This window comes from Acanthopagrus latus, chromosome 16 (assembly GCF_904848185.1).
Source record: "Acanthopagrus latus isolate v.2019 chromosome 16, fAcaLat1.1, whole genome shotgun sequence".
Taxonomy (NCBI): domain Eukaryota; kingdom Metazoa; phylum Chordata; class Actinopteri; order Spariformes; family Sparidae; genus Acanthopagrus; species Acanthopagrus latus.
In genome coordinates, this window is record NC_051054.1 from 16,858,046 (window position 1) to 16,870,560 (window position 12,515).

Consider the following 12,515-nt stretch of genomic DNA (forward strand, 5'->3'; position numbering starts at 1 on the left):
GGGACTCGGTGTGCCTGAGCTGTTGATTGCTTGAGCCCGAGGTGAAGAAACTATCACATGGGTGTGACCGATTGGGGACTTGAATTAGGGTTTTGTGTCCCTGTGTGTGGAGAAAGGATTGAGACAGCCATTTGATGAATGGGAGGATGGGACTGTAAAACAAGGATAAAGCTAGAAAAATGGGAAAGTGGGGCTGCACCTGTGGAAAATAAGCCCCGGTGCAGGTAAATTAAAAGACCACATTGGCACCCGAGGCCACTGTGTCTGCATGAGGTGTTGAAAATCATGTTGGAGAAGGCCATTTTCCCCTCTCTGACTGATTGCCTGTTTCCATCTACTGGTGATCATTACTCTAAAAAGATTCATTTCAAGGTAAGCTCAACGCGGTCGTTAGAGGATATCCACACCTCACTAACAAATAAACCAGGGATTAACAAGACAACATCAGTCAGTCAGCACCATCACTTCTGGAGGTGAATCCCACACAGGTTCAGTGTAAATGATCTAACATTGCGCAGGACTGCTGAAAGATGAGCACAAAAAACTAAAACAAATACAGAATTGTTACCAAATTGTGCAGCAATTAAGGAGAAATGGATCAAACAAATATGGACCGTAAGCAGTTCCTAGACCTCTAGGGGGATCACGCAGAATTTGACAAGATGACAAAGCAGAGATGATTTTCCACAACACAATATTTTGATTTCTCTTGCATAATCTTTGTTTTTGTTGTTACCAATAGAAGTTAAATCTGACAATACAAAAACTGCCTTTGGCTGACTCACAACCCACAGGGAACAATGCAACAAGAATCTATTATGCATGTACTGAATATATATTTGATCATATGTAATGTATCAGTGACTTGCTAATGCATTACTGGTGTCTCTGTCTTTGCCCCTCCAACCCTCTATTGCTTGTTCCTGTTCTGTGTAACTTCTGTGAGCAGGAAGCATCACAGTGCGTAACACACACAGCGCGTCTATGGATAACGTGACAGCCGTGAAGAGTGAAGAAGCTGATCATCAGAAAGGTCAGCCCATTTTTACCAAGGTTTAACCAGCAGCATGATATGATCAAGTGTTTTTGCCTCTAGTTTAGGTTACATCAGCTTGGCATACTGTTACTCTTCTGAGTTGTGTGCAACACTTGTGCAAACTATGACCGCCGCGTGGCAAAAATGTCTGAGAATGAATGTTTACTTCAAGACGCAAAGTTATAAAGACGTAACACTGTAACGTCATGCTGAGTTTTGTTTGTAGTTAGCACGTAACGCTACCTTATATCTTACAAATTATGACAAAAGAATTTTATTCCCGGCAGTTGTGCTATACTCAAAAACGATGAAAACTGCACATAATTCTTACATAATGTTGCTTTAAATAAAGGATGATGATGATGATTTCGCTGCTTCGGGGTCTATGTGTATATATAAACCTTGCCCATCTGCCATTCTTCATGTTTCATGCAGTACAGTATGTGCACTCCATCAACCCAACATGTTCACTGAACATACAGTATGTACAGTTGATGGTATAACCTAATGCTTGCTTGCTCAGAGAAGCTTCGTTAGTACATGTGAGCATCTGTTGTGCGAAATAGTGAAATCTGTTCTATAGATCCCTTTATGCTCCAGTGCTACACACATAAATCTCAGTGAACAACAGTGTTTTTTTTTTTTATCCGTTTAAGCCCCCTATGTTTTATCTGCTCGGAATTTCTAGCTTTTACCAATTCCTCTCAGGCACCATTGCCCACCGACATTAGCTCCGAAACATCCATCTGCCTAGATCTTCTCTCTGGTGAATCTGCAGCCACTGACAAGAAAATTGCTTATCCTAGAAAAAAAACATGTTTGTCTTCCCACCATGCCGTGTCAAGAATGGCGCACAGTCGCACCATACCATGTCAAACACGGCGAGAGAAAATATGACTGATGGACAGAAGTTGGACAGCTGGATGTGTGGTCAGCATGACATCAGACCACAGTCTAAATATGCACCCAAGAAAACACCAGTGTGCCCATTTTTACATCTTTTTTTTTTTTTTTATGTGAATGTAGGGCAGGTTTGACAGTGACAAAGTTGAGAGAATGTAAGTTGCCAAATATATCCCACATGAGAGAGGAAAAAAAGATATAAATGATTGAATGACTGTGGGGAGATCACTCCATGAAAGAAAGATCAGGACCGGACAAGCGTCGTCTTTTATAGACTCACAGAAAGAGAATAAGGTAGAGGCCTGTAGCTCTGGGCTCGACAGACAGTTTAAGCCGCTTCAAATCTCTTCACTCCTGGTCAAATGACTGCAACCGCAGCCTTGCAGCCAGAGGCCAGTGGAGGGGAATCCAGAGCAAACACAAGGACACCTAATTGAGTTATCACAGGCTTGAATTGAGTAAAACGAGAATAACGTATTGCAAGGCAACAAACTTCCATTGAAAATCAAAAGCTCTATTCAGCAACAAATGGCGAGGGCTGATTCCAATGAGGCAAATGCAATCATTCACTCTGAAGTGCCATGTGATTTGTATTGGGCCGCGCAGAGGCTAAATTCTTTTTATTCTAATTCAATAATGAGCCAACACACAAACTGAAAACAAGCCCAACAGTTCAACTTGGAGAAGAAAGCTAAAGGCTGGGAATCACAGTGTTAATTACATTCTTTAACTGCAACCACGTAATTTGTTTTTTCACCACTTCATGTAGCTCCAACAGTGATATTTCTGGGCCTTACGGACCCCCAGCGTAACATCCAATGCGTTAGGAACAAATGGGCTCATTGCTTCATTAGAAACCACGACTGTCCCTCTGCCAGCCCACTAAGGTAACGTTCCCACACCCATTACCTCCTCGCTCCCCACTGAGAAACACTTTCACACCCATGTGAAGGGAGCAGAGCGCCGAGCTGTTAAAATCACCTTGTTAAAATCTGCTCATTTCGCGTTCTTAATTAGAAACACTCACCATGCAGTTTCCCACAAAATCATCGCCTACCAGTACGACGCAGAGCACTAACCCAAACCCAAGCGAGGCGGCTGTCCGTCTGGCAGCTCAGGTTTTTAAACGAAGAAGGAAATTGAATGACCTGGAGCTGTTAGTGGAAAGCTGATACTTCCCCCTCAAACTGTCTGGACTGGTTTGTTTACAGGGGATATAGAAGCTAGCCTGGTAACAATGGATTAGTTTGTGTACTGGTAAGCTTATATTTCCAAGTGTGTGTCTGTGTTTGAGGGTCTTAAGCAGATCTCAAGGTCTCCTTGAGGATAAACTTTAGTTACTGGTGCAGATCTGTCAAGTTTTTGACTCCTCCACATGTTGAAGTGGTGTACAGTAGGGCAGGTGTCTTCTATAGTCTTAAAAAAAACAAGAGCAAAAGAATAAGGAATGGATAGAAATGGCAAACACATGCCACAACTGTTAGCATGTCTGGCTAACTAGCTTACTACCTGTAACCAAACATTACATATGAGGCCAAGAAGGACACCATTAGCTAATTACATCAGTCTGTGGGGCTGCAGGTTCACTGTGTGGAATCTCAAGACTGGATGCTACCAAAGAGGGTGTCTACACCTATCATTAACATGCATGTACAGTTATCTAATCACAAGTGGACCATTGTCCAGTGGCTACCCCAGCATGAACTTGTATTCTGACTCATACTGGAATATGGTCAACTTGACGTGATTTCCAGCTCTGACTTCGAGGCAAATGAAAGAAACCTTAAGTAAAGATGTAAATCCATCCATCCATCCATCATCTGTACACATTATATGTACGCCGCTTAATCCTCTGCAGGGTCGCGGGGTAAAGATGTAAATGTGCAAGAAAATACATATCGAGATTGTATTGGGATCTGATCGCTCAGAACAAGTTTGGAGGTGGTTTGATAAGACTAAAGCTGTTGGGCCGCCAGTTCTAAATTCAACACTGCATGGTTTTGCTAAACAAAAACAGATGAACTTGTTTATTTGCATATAGAGCGGGGAAGTGAAATGCGATCTCACATGGCCAGTCAAAACGCGCGTGGAGATGTTTAAACAGGCTCAGAGTTAATGCTGACATTAACTGCCTTGTCCTGCTCTTAATTGAATTGGTGGAAGTTTGCACACTGGTATTCCCAGCCATGACAGCTGAGACAGCACATCACTTTCCAACCGCTCCAGTTTGTCCTCATCGTGAAATGTTACATACAAACAAATGTTATTATGTATATTATTATTACATTTTTCAAGGAGACCTTTAAGACAACTGGTCAATTTGACCAAACTTACAATGTCCCACATTCATCAAACATCAATTCTAAGGTATTGAGTTAAAGTGAGATTAATATTTAAACCCATTTTTACAAGCCTTGCTTCCTGGACATGTGGGACAGCTGCAAACAAAAGAAAAGAGCACTCAACACGTTTCCATTTTGTAGCAGCTGGTCTCCCCTGGTGTTTGGGTTTTTTCGACAGCAGCCCTTTTGTGTGTGTGTGTGTGTGTGTTTACCTATTAGCCTATTTAGCTAATAATAGCTAATGGATGTGTGCATGTGAGACTCTTTTCATTTGGGCTGTGAAATCGGATTAGTTCTCCTGTTTGCTCTCCTGCGCTCTGTGTGTGTGTGTGTGTGTGTGTGTGTGCCTGTGCGCATGTGGGTTCAATTCGACAACGAACTGTTCGCATGAGGGTAACCGCTCCACAGAAAAGGGCAGAGAGGGCAGAGCGGGCAACTTGCAGTGTTTTTTTTGTTTGTTTTTTTTGCATGCACAGGTGGTGGACAACATAACTGAAACACTAATAGAGTAGAGAGGAGCTTTATGTCAACTTGTGGAGCTTGCTGTACAAATCCTGAACTGTGGGGTAACAGGATATTGGAGCTTTCGATTCGAAGGAAAGGCTCCTCATTTAATGCTGTATGGGTCTGGATATTTGGGACGGTCATGGGAAGCAACGTAGGCAACTGCTGCAGGGCCCAGAACCTCAACCCTGAAAGCTCCAGACTACTAGTTTGTGCTAAAAAAAACAGAAAATTCTTCTTTCAAGCTCCCTGTATTACGCATTTTTCTTAATTAATGTAATTCAAGTAAGTTTATACACACAGTTAACCTGGGGCAAGTGTTATAGCATCTAAAAACTAATATATTAAATGCAAAGAGGGGAAGGAACCGGGGTTTTAAGGGACCCACCGGCTAATTATTTTGCCCTCAGACCTCACAGCAGGTTAATGCGACTCATCCTTTTTCTCATTGTGGCTCTGGGCCTGCATTATTTTGAACTAATAACCTTCTAGCGCTCAACTACAGATTTACATCTACAGTTTCTTCCTGCTGACGACGTTTGACGTGTGTCAGTGGATCTTTATTTAGCAGTTTGACATTTGGCAGAGCCCTGCGATAGACTGGCGACCTGTCCAGGGTGTCCCCTGCCTTCGCCCTAAGTCAGCTGGGATAGGCTCCAGCCCCCCCGCGACCCTGCAGAGGATTAAGCGGCGTACATATAATGTGTACAGATGATGGATGGATGGATGGATGGATGGACATTTGGCAGAGTTAATTTACCAGTCAAATTATATGTATATATCTGGGACTCCACATTAACGCAGCATCGATCACACTGTGTCAAGTGAATGTGTGTAGGTGGATTCATCGTAACAGTGAACGAAATTGCAGATTAAAACACAGCTACTCAACTGAACCAGCTCCAAATATAAAAACGCTGTCTGCATCAGCTATGTAAGGCTCATATTCAACTTTTAAAAAAACGTATGAATCCACATCCCATATAATATGAGCCACAAAGCATCCATTAAAAAGTGATTGTCAGACCTCTCATACAGCTGACGCGCACCACTAATTGGTACATTGGTTTCTTTGCTGTGTATCCAGCCTTGTAATTACGTTGATGTGATGATATATATGTGAGGATGAATGTTGTTTCATATGAAGTGTTGTTTTGTCCATCTCCTGGGTTTTTATGTATATTTGCATTTACTCATACCTGCTCAGTGTTGGCATAGCACTGAAACTATGCAAATAAGGTCCAAGTTGAAATTATCTTATCTAAATGATATTATGAAAGCCTTTTCACCAGACAACTCTATTACCCTTCCCACTCCCACATCCTCTGTCTACTCCCTGACCACCCTCTCTGCCCTCCCCACTTTATTTTCCCCCCCATCCCGGCCCAGAATGGTCTGGTCTGACCGGGTCCACCTTGCTCACACGCCTGAGAGTGCCAGATTCATGTTTCTCATTTTCTCCCCGGTGTCCCTCGTGACACTCAAAGCATTGGGGGAGGAATAAGACGGGGTGGAGAAAGAGAAAGGGTGGAGGCCAAACAGGTTGGAGCAGACTGTGTGCTTACTCATTAGCTTCGATTGCCCTCCTTCACCCTGTCAAATCCTCTGCACTTACCCCTCTGACACGCCTCTGCTCTCCCCCACCGACATCATTATTCACCGCTTCCTGCTCTGAATTTAGCTTTCATTTTAGGGGTAGAGGTGTTGCGGTGTCATGATATTCACATTAACAATTGGGATATTTAAGAGATGAAATACTGATATTGTGTTAATAATACCCATATTATAATATTGTGTGAATAATCCAGCGAAGACGTTAGACATTGTGTGTCATGAGTGTTCGGTTTGCCTTTTCATTAGTCATTGAACGTAAATTTGTGTTTGTTTTTTAAAGTTATGGCTACAGACTCTGCACATCTCCACACTCATATATTTAAGGGTAATGTATTTGCCAAAATTCAAAAAAAGCACACACACACACACACACACACACACACACACACACACACACACACACACACACACACACACACACACACACACACACACACACAGCAAACAAAGTTAAAAATGAGTTGCAATAATATTGTTTTTTGTGAATTTGTTTGGCCGTGATAACTATTTAGAGAAGATCTGATATCATGATTAGCCCTAATTTTAAAATACTCAACATCTTACCATGCCTATAGACTTATTCAATAGTTGATTATACAATATGTGTATAATTATACTCACTATAAAACACAATCATCTCACATTTGAGTGAGACATAGGGAGTTTTTAGGCACGTCTTATTTCTAGAAATCAAAGAAGCAATTGTTCACTTTTCAAACAAAAAATACACTTTGTATAGAATCTTGTTATGCTTATTTTTTTAAGTGGCATTTGTTTCCAGTGTTGAATGGCACTTTTACTGAGTTTGGTTTGATATCTAGCTCCAATATCAATGTTGCCCTGCTTCTCTTCCTCAAACTCTAAATAACTCCACAAAGGCAGCACTCGTCGCAGGCATGCTGTACTGAATTATGCTGTACAGGCGAAGCTCTTGTTCTGCCGATTGTCTGACATCAGTGCACATTCTAAACTCATCCATGTCTCTCTGACATGTCATTACCCCTGGCATTCTCCTTCTCTTTAGCACACACTGTGCTGCGAATGCATCATTATCCAAAGTGAGAGGACTGACATTTTCACAGTGAAGGGCTCTTTGTGTTTTACTTTTTTTCAAAGGGACAATATGTATGAACCCCAGTTAAAAACACAAAAGAAAATTATCAACGGAATGTGAAGAAATAATATTTACAACCTCTACGTGTTATGTTAGAGACATTCTGCTAACCAGCAAGCAACAGCCAGTTTCGGCCCCACAGTCCCGTGTTGGCAGTGTAAACACCAACAGCTCCCCGCTGCTCCAAGCTCCCAGTCTGGCCCACCATATGCATGGCTAATCAAGCTAACTAGCTAATGGCAGCTACAGTGATATGCTGCCCTCTGCTTGTTTGGAATATGAACTGGTGGCCAACTCTTACATATTGCACCTTTAAAGCAATGTGAGGTTGACATCATCGCCACAAAATTGCTTAAAAATGACTAAAACCACTCGGTTGCGAACTTTCGATTTTTAAACACAACATAGAAAATGTGTTTGGAGTAGTCCGACCAAGGACATGCTGTAATCTTGTGAAGATGGCTGCGATTTCCTTCCATAAAGGTTGAATTCAGGTTAATTCCTTCCAGTTTGAAGGGTAATTCACTGCCCTCTGTAACCTCTTCGCTCAAGATGGAAATAAGACCTAAAAATAGCCTTCAACTTCTTTTTTTAAACTGCATTTTAGTTTAGTTTCATGAACCAGGCTGCAGCTCCCACTGAGAGGGCTCAGTTACCAGGCAAGCTGAGCAGACTACGACACGCTTCACTGGGAAAGGAGTACGAATAAAAGGAGGAGGGGAGGATGGAGAGCGGAGTAGAGAGGTGGGAGGCCAGAGGAATGAGAAAGGATAAGGGGAGGAAGCAGTGCGGAAGAATAATGAGGGGGAAAGCATGTTAGGATAGGAAGAAGGGGGTAAAGAGAGATGTAGAGTCAGATGGGGCGACATGAGGAGTGCAGCATCAGCGCTCCTCTGCTCATCACTCATTTTTCATTTCATTTGCAGGGGCTGCGGGGCAAGGCATGTATAGTTTTTATATCATTCAGAAGAAAGAACAAATGGTCCCTGACTTAAAGGAGCGGGTGGAGGGGAAAAGGGACGAAGGAGACAAGGTTGGAAATATTTGATTTTACAATAATCGTAGGATGATCAGCTGCCGTCGGTCACCTCTCACCCACCTGTTCGTTTACCACCACGACAGGAAAGGAAAAGAGCGACAGGAAGGAAGAGAGTGTGAGAGCATTTCCTCTACAATTTCTCTGGGTCATGGACTTTCTCAACCCTGATTACACCACACACACACACACACATACACTCACGCACTGTCTCTCTCACACTCACACTGGTGGACATCTGCTGTGGATAGGCCCTGTCACACTGCGGTCTCTGCTGGGGCCAGCCGTCACAGATGTTCTCAGCGAGGTCCTCAGTCCATCCCTCCATCCCCGGGAGAGCTCAGAACGGCAGTCCAGAGAGACGCAGAGACAGGAAATCTGTTTCTTTTCAACTAGCCAGGGGATCTATATTACACACACACATACACAAACTTCAGGCCTTATTACCGAATTAAAGAAATGTGTTATCTCTCTGTGTGCGAGTGTGTAGGTGTATGAGATCAAGAGAGAGAGCGTGCCGGCGTATCTGATACGCGTGGGTGGGATAATACGAAAGGGGTTGTGTGACAGTGTGAAGGAAGATTGTAAGAGAAAGTGCAAATGTGTGTGAAAAAAAAGTGTGTTTGCTTATGTGTGTGTGTGTGTGTGTGTGTGTGTGTGTGTGTGTGTGTGTGTGTGTGTGTGTGTGTGTGACAGCCCGGAGATCCCTAATGCCTGCTGGTCATTAATAAACATGATCATGAATGTTTAATCCGCTTCAGCGGGGTAGCAGGGGAACCCTCATGGGTGATATTGACAAAGTCACACACACACAGTGTTACACACACACACTTGACAGATTGTATGAGCGGCAGGAGGGAGGTCTGAGACGCTTGACGCGGGGTTAACTACTTGTGAGCAGGACACTGGCTCTACTCTTCTGTAAAGGAAGATGAGAGGTTTCCTCGTTATGTCTTAAATAAAAACCTAAACCAGCCTCAATTTAATGTCACTTTTAAGGCCTTCCTGTGTGTCTAAAGATGGTGTCTGACTGAAAAGAATGGATTTATAACAAAAAAAAAAAGCACAATTAATAGTCAGATTTTGCTGTAGGGCCTCATTTTCCTTGAGGAAACAAGAATACATTGTATAAATGGGCCTGAGGGGGATGATTCCACTCATTCACTGCTATTTGCTTTATTTCAGGAATTTTCCAAGAATGAGCATCGTGAAACAAGACAGAATAAAGTACAACTCTCGCCTGAATACAAAAAAAAAGCTAAACTTGTTTGATTTAACGTCAAGAGACAAGTTGATTTGTTTTCAAACTGCAGAGATTAACTTGACTCATTTAAAAATTGTCTTCAATTTTTGCAGGCAACAAAAAACTGATTTCTGGGACTCAATAAAATATAAAAGTGACTCAGTGTTAAGACAGTGATATTTTGCTGTGCAATTACTTTCTTCAAAGCTATGGTACTATGGAATTAGGATGATTGAATACTCATGGCATTTCTCTCGTATTTAAAAATGCTGATATCAGCCACTGGTAGGACGGATGTTGGAAACAGAAGAGGGCCTCTCCTCTGTACTATAATGCACAGTCTGTTGGAGTTGGAGCTGACAGAAAGAAAACAGTTGTAAGAAAATACACCAACTGTTTGTTGTGTGCTAAACAATTCTAAAGTTGTGGATTTTTCCACAACTTTACAACAACACCAAAGATAACGTCCTCAAATGTCTTGATTTGTCCTCAACTCAAAGACATTCAGTTTACTGTCAAACAGGACGAAAGACACCAAAAAATAATCACATTCAAGAAGCTAGAATCAGAGAATTTCTACTTTTTCCTAAATAGATTTACTTAAATCAGTTATCAAAACAGTTGGCGATTGGTTCAATAGTCAACAACTAATCGAATACATTAACATACATTATAAGTTATCAAGATCAAAACCAGTGTGTCTTTAGAAAAGGGTCTTCCGCAAGTTTTTGTTCCGACTCCTAAAATCAGAGCACTGCGGCATGATGCCAGTCTCCCTAACATTAAAACACAACACAATGTAATTTATTTTTAAACGTCAGAATGGCAATAAATAAATAAATAGAAGAAAAAGTTCTGCTACTGCGTCTAAAACAGTTTCTCCAGTTTGACATCTGTCTTACATTATATCGCCTCCCTTCTGTTCCAGGGGCTTTCTTATTATCCTGTCTAATTCTTTGGGCTTATTTGCATAAAACAAAATCAACATTTTTGCTTTCATTAGAGCTCATTTACACTTAAATAGTCTGTGAAAGCTGTTGACAGTGTGTTCTGTGGATAACCCACAGTAAAATGGAACATTGTGTCTGGAAGTAGGCGATCCTGTTGAATTTTTTAAAAAGCCATTTTTCAGTTCTGGGAGTCCAAGTCAGTCACGTCTATTTCAAACGGCTGATATGAAGTGGTAAACACATTTAGAGAAAAAACAAGCATCAGTAAAAGACACCACCGGGTTTGATCAGAGTACCTTGATCCCTACAAATCTGTCAACTCCCTCCTATTCCCCCCCCCCCCCCCCCCCTCCTTTCCTGCATGATTCTGGTGAGTCAGAATTTCCCTATCTTTTTTAATTTGACATCGTCTGCTCCGTCTCTTGAGCGCAGCGATGCCTTCAACTCTCAGGAGGGGGAATCTGCCTCTCACCACCGTAAACAAACAGGCAGACAGCGAGGAGGGCTCCGGGGCTAATTACCAGCTAGCTGCAAAGCAGGGGGAGCAAAGGAAACTGCTTTTTTTTTTGAGGGGGGTGGAAATGGAGTCTCACGTGTGGGCAGGTAGACGCACACTCACTGTAGCACCCAGTGGAAACAATGAGGCTTGTTTTGCCGGTTGATGAAACCAGGTGTCGCATCTGCAGGAAGGCGCTGACTCAGCCTTTAATAACACACTTCTTTTTTTTTATTTTTATTTTTATACGGTCTTCTTTCCAAATGATGACAGACATGTGCATGGAGGCGACACAGACCGCGTGAGAAACAAAGAGGATGTAAAATGTCTGCTACGTATTAAAGCTGCGTGAGTGTGTGTGTATGTGTGTGTGAGGCTTTATCACACGCCCTCTGTGACTGCAGAGAATGAGGGACTACATAATCAAGGAAAATTGAGCGTGCATGACTGCAGCACGTGCACGTGGCCACTCTAATGAGAGCAGCGCTGATGTAAAGTCAAACAGCGGGAGGCTGCAGCGTGTACCTGCATGTCTTCACTGATACATTTCATGTCCAGCCCGCCCACCACCACCACCCCCATTTCCAGGCACAAAATGCTGCGCTGTCAATCGCCCGCATCGCTTGCTCAGCATCCCCCCACCCCGAACACACACACACACACACACACACACTCCTTGTTTTGTGTCGGCAGATTTAATAAGCTCCCCTGTTACCCAGATTACACACACACACACACACAACACCCGCCTGCCCCTGCTGTGAATCACGACTGGGTTCCTCTCGGAAAAAAATAAGGACAGGTGTTTGCCGCTCGTCGTCGTCACCTTGACTACCCTCCTCCAAGGCTCCCTCCTTGTGTGACCTTTGACCTCCCATGACCCCGCACTCAACCCGCAGCGAGCGCTTTTGAGACGCGGGGCAGGAGCAGCGGCAGAGTTTATCTAATGAGAGACTGAGGCGGCCCGCTTTTGGGAAAACAAGACGTTTCTGTGCAGATAGTCGCGTGTAAACAGATGATGCGTGTTTGCTGATGTTTGTGATTTGAAAATGGGGCCACTAACGGGGGAAGATTAGGGACAATGTTACAATGTTAACAGAGACAGAGAGTTGTAGACATCAATTCTGAAATTGTGAATGTCTCTGCCTGTGTAAACCATGTTTGCTTTGATGGGTTTAATTCTAGTTGCATTGTGGCACTGCTGACACGCTGCCAATACACACACACACACACACACACACACACACACACACACACACACACACACACACACACAC

The 12,515-nt window shown here is 42.9% G+C and overlaps 1 protein-coding gene across 2 annotated transcripts in view; it reads right to left on the minus strand.

Annotated features, from left to right (window-relative positions):
* The window catches only part of tiam2a (TIAM Rac1 associated GEF 2a), a 95,637-nt gene that overhangs the window by 76,717 nt on the left and 6,405 nt on the right, over positions 1-12,515 (minus strand). Inside the window, exon 1 of one of the 2 annotated variants that reach the window (XM_037071851.1) lies at positions 8,776-8,953. The exons of the other annotated variant lie outside the window; for it this stretch is intronic. The gene's annotated coding sequence lies outside the window, so the exon portion shown is untranslated. Of the gene's footprint in view, positions 1-8,775; positions 8,954-12,515 lie in introns of those variants that run through there. 2 annotated transcript variants of the gene reach the window in all.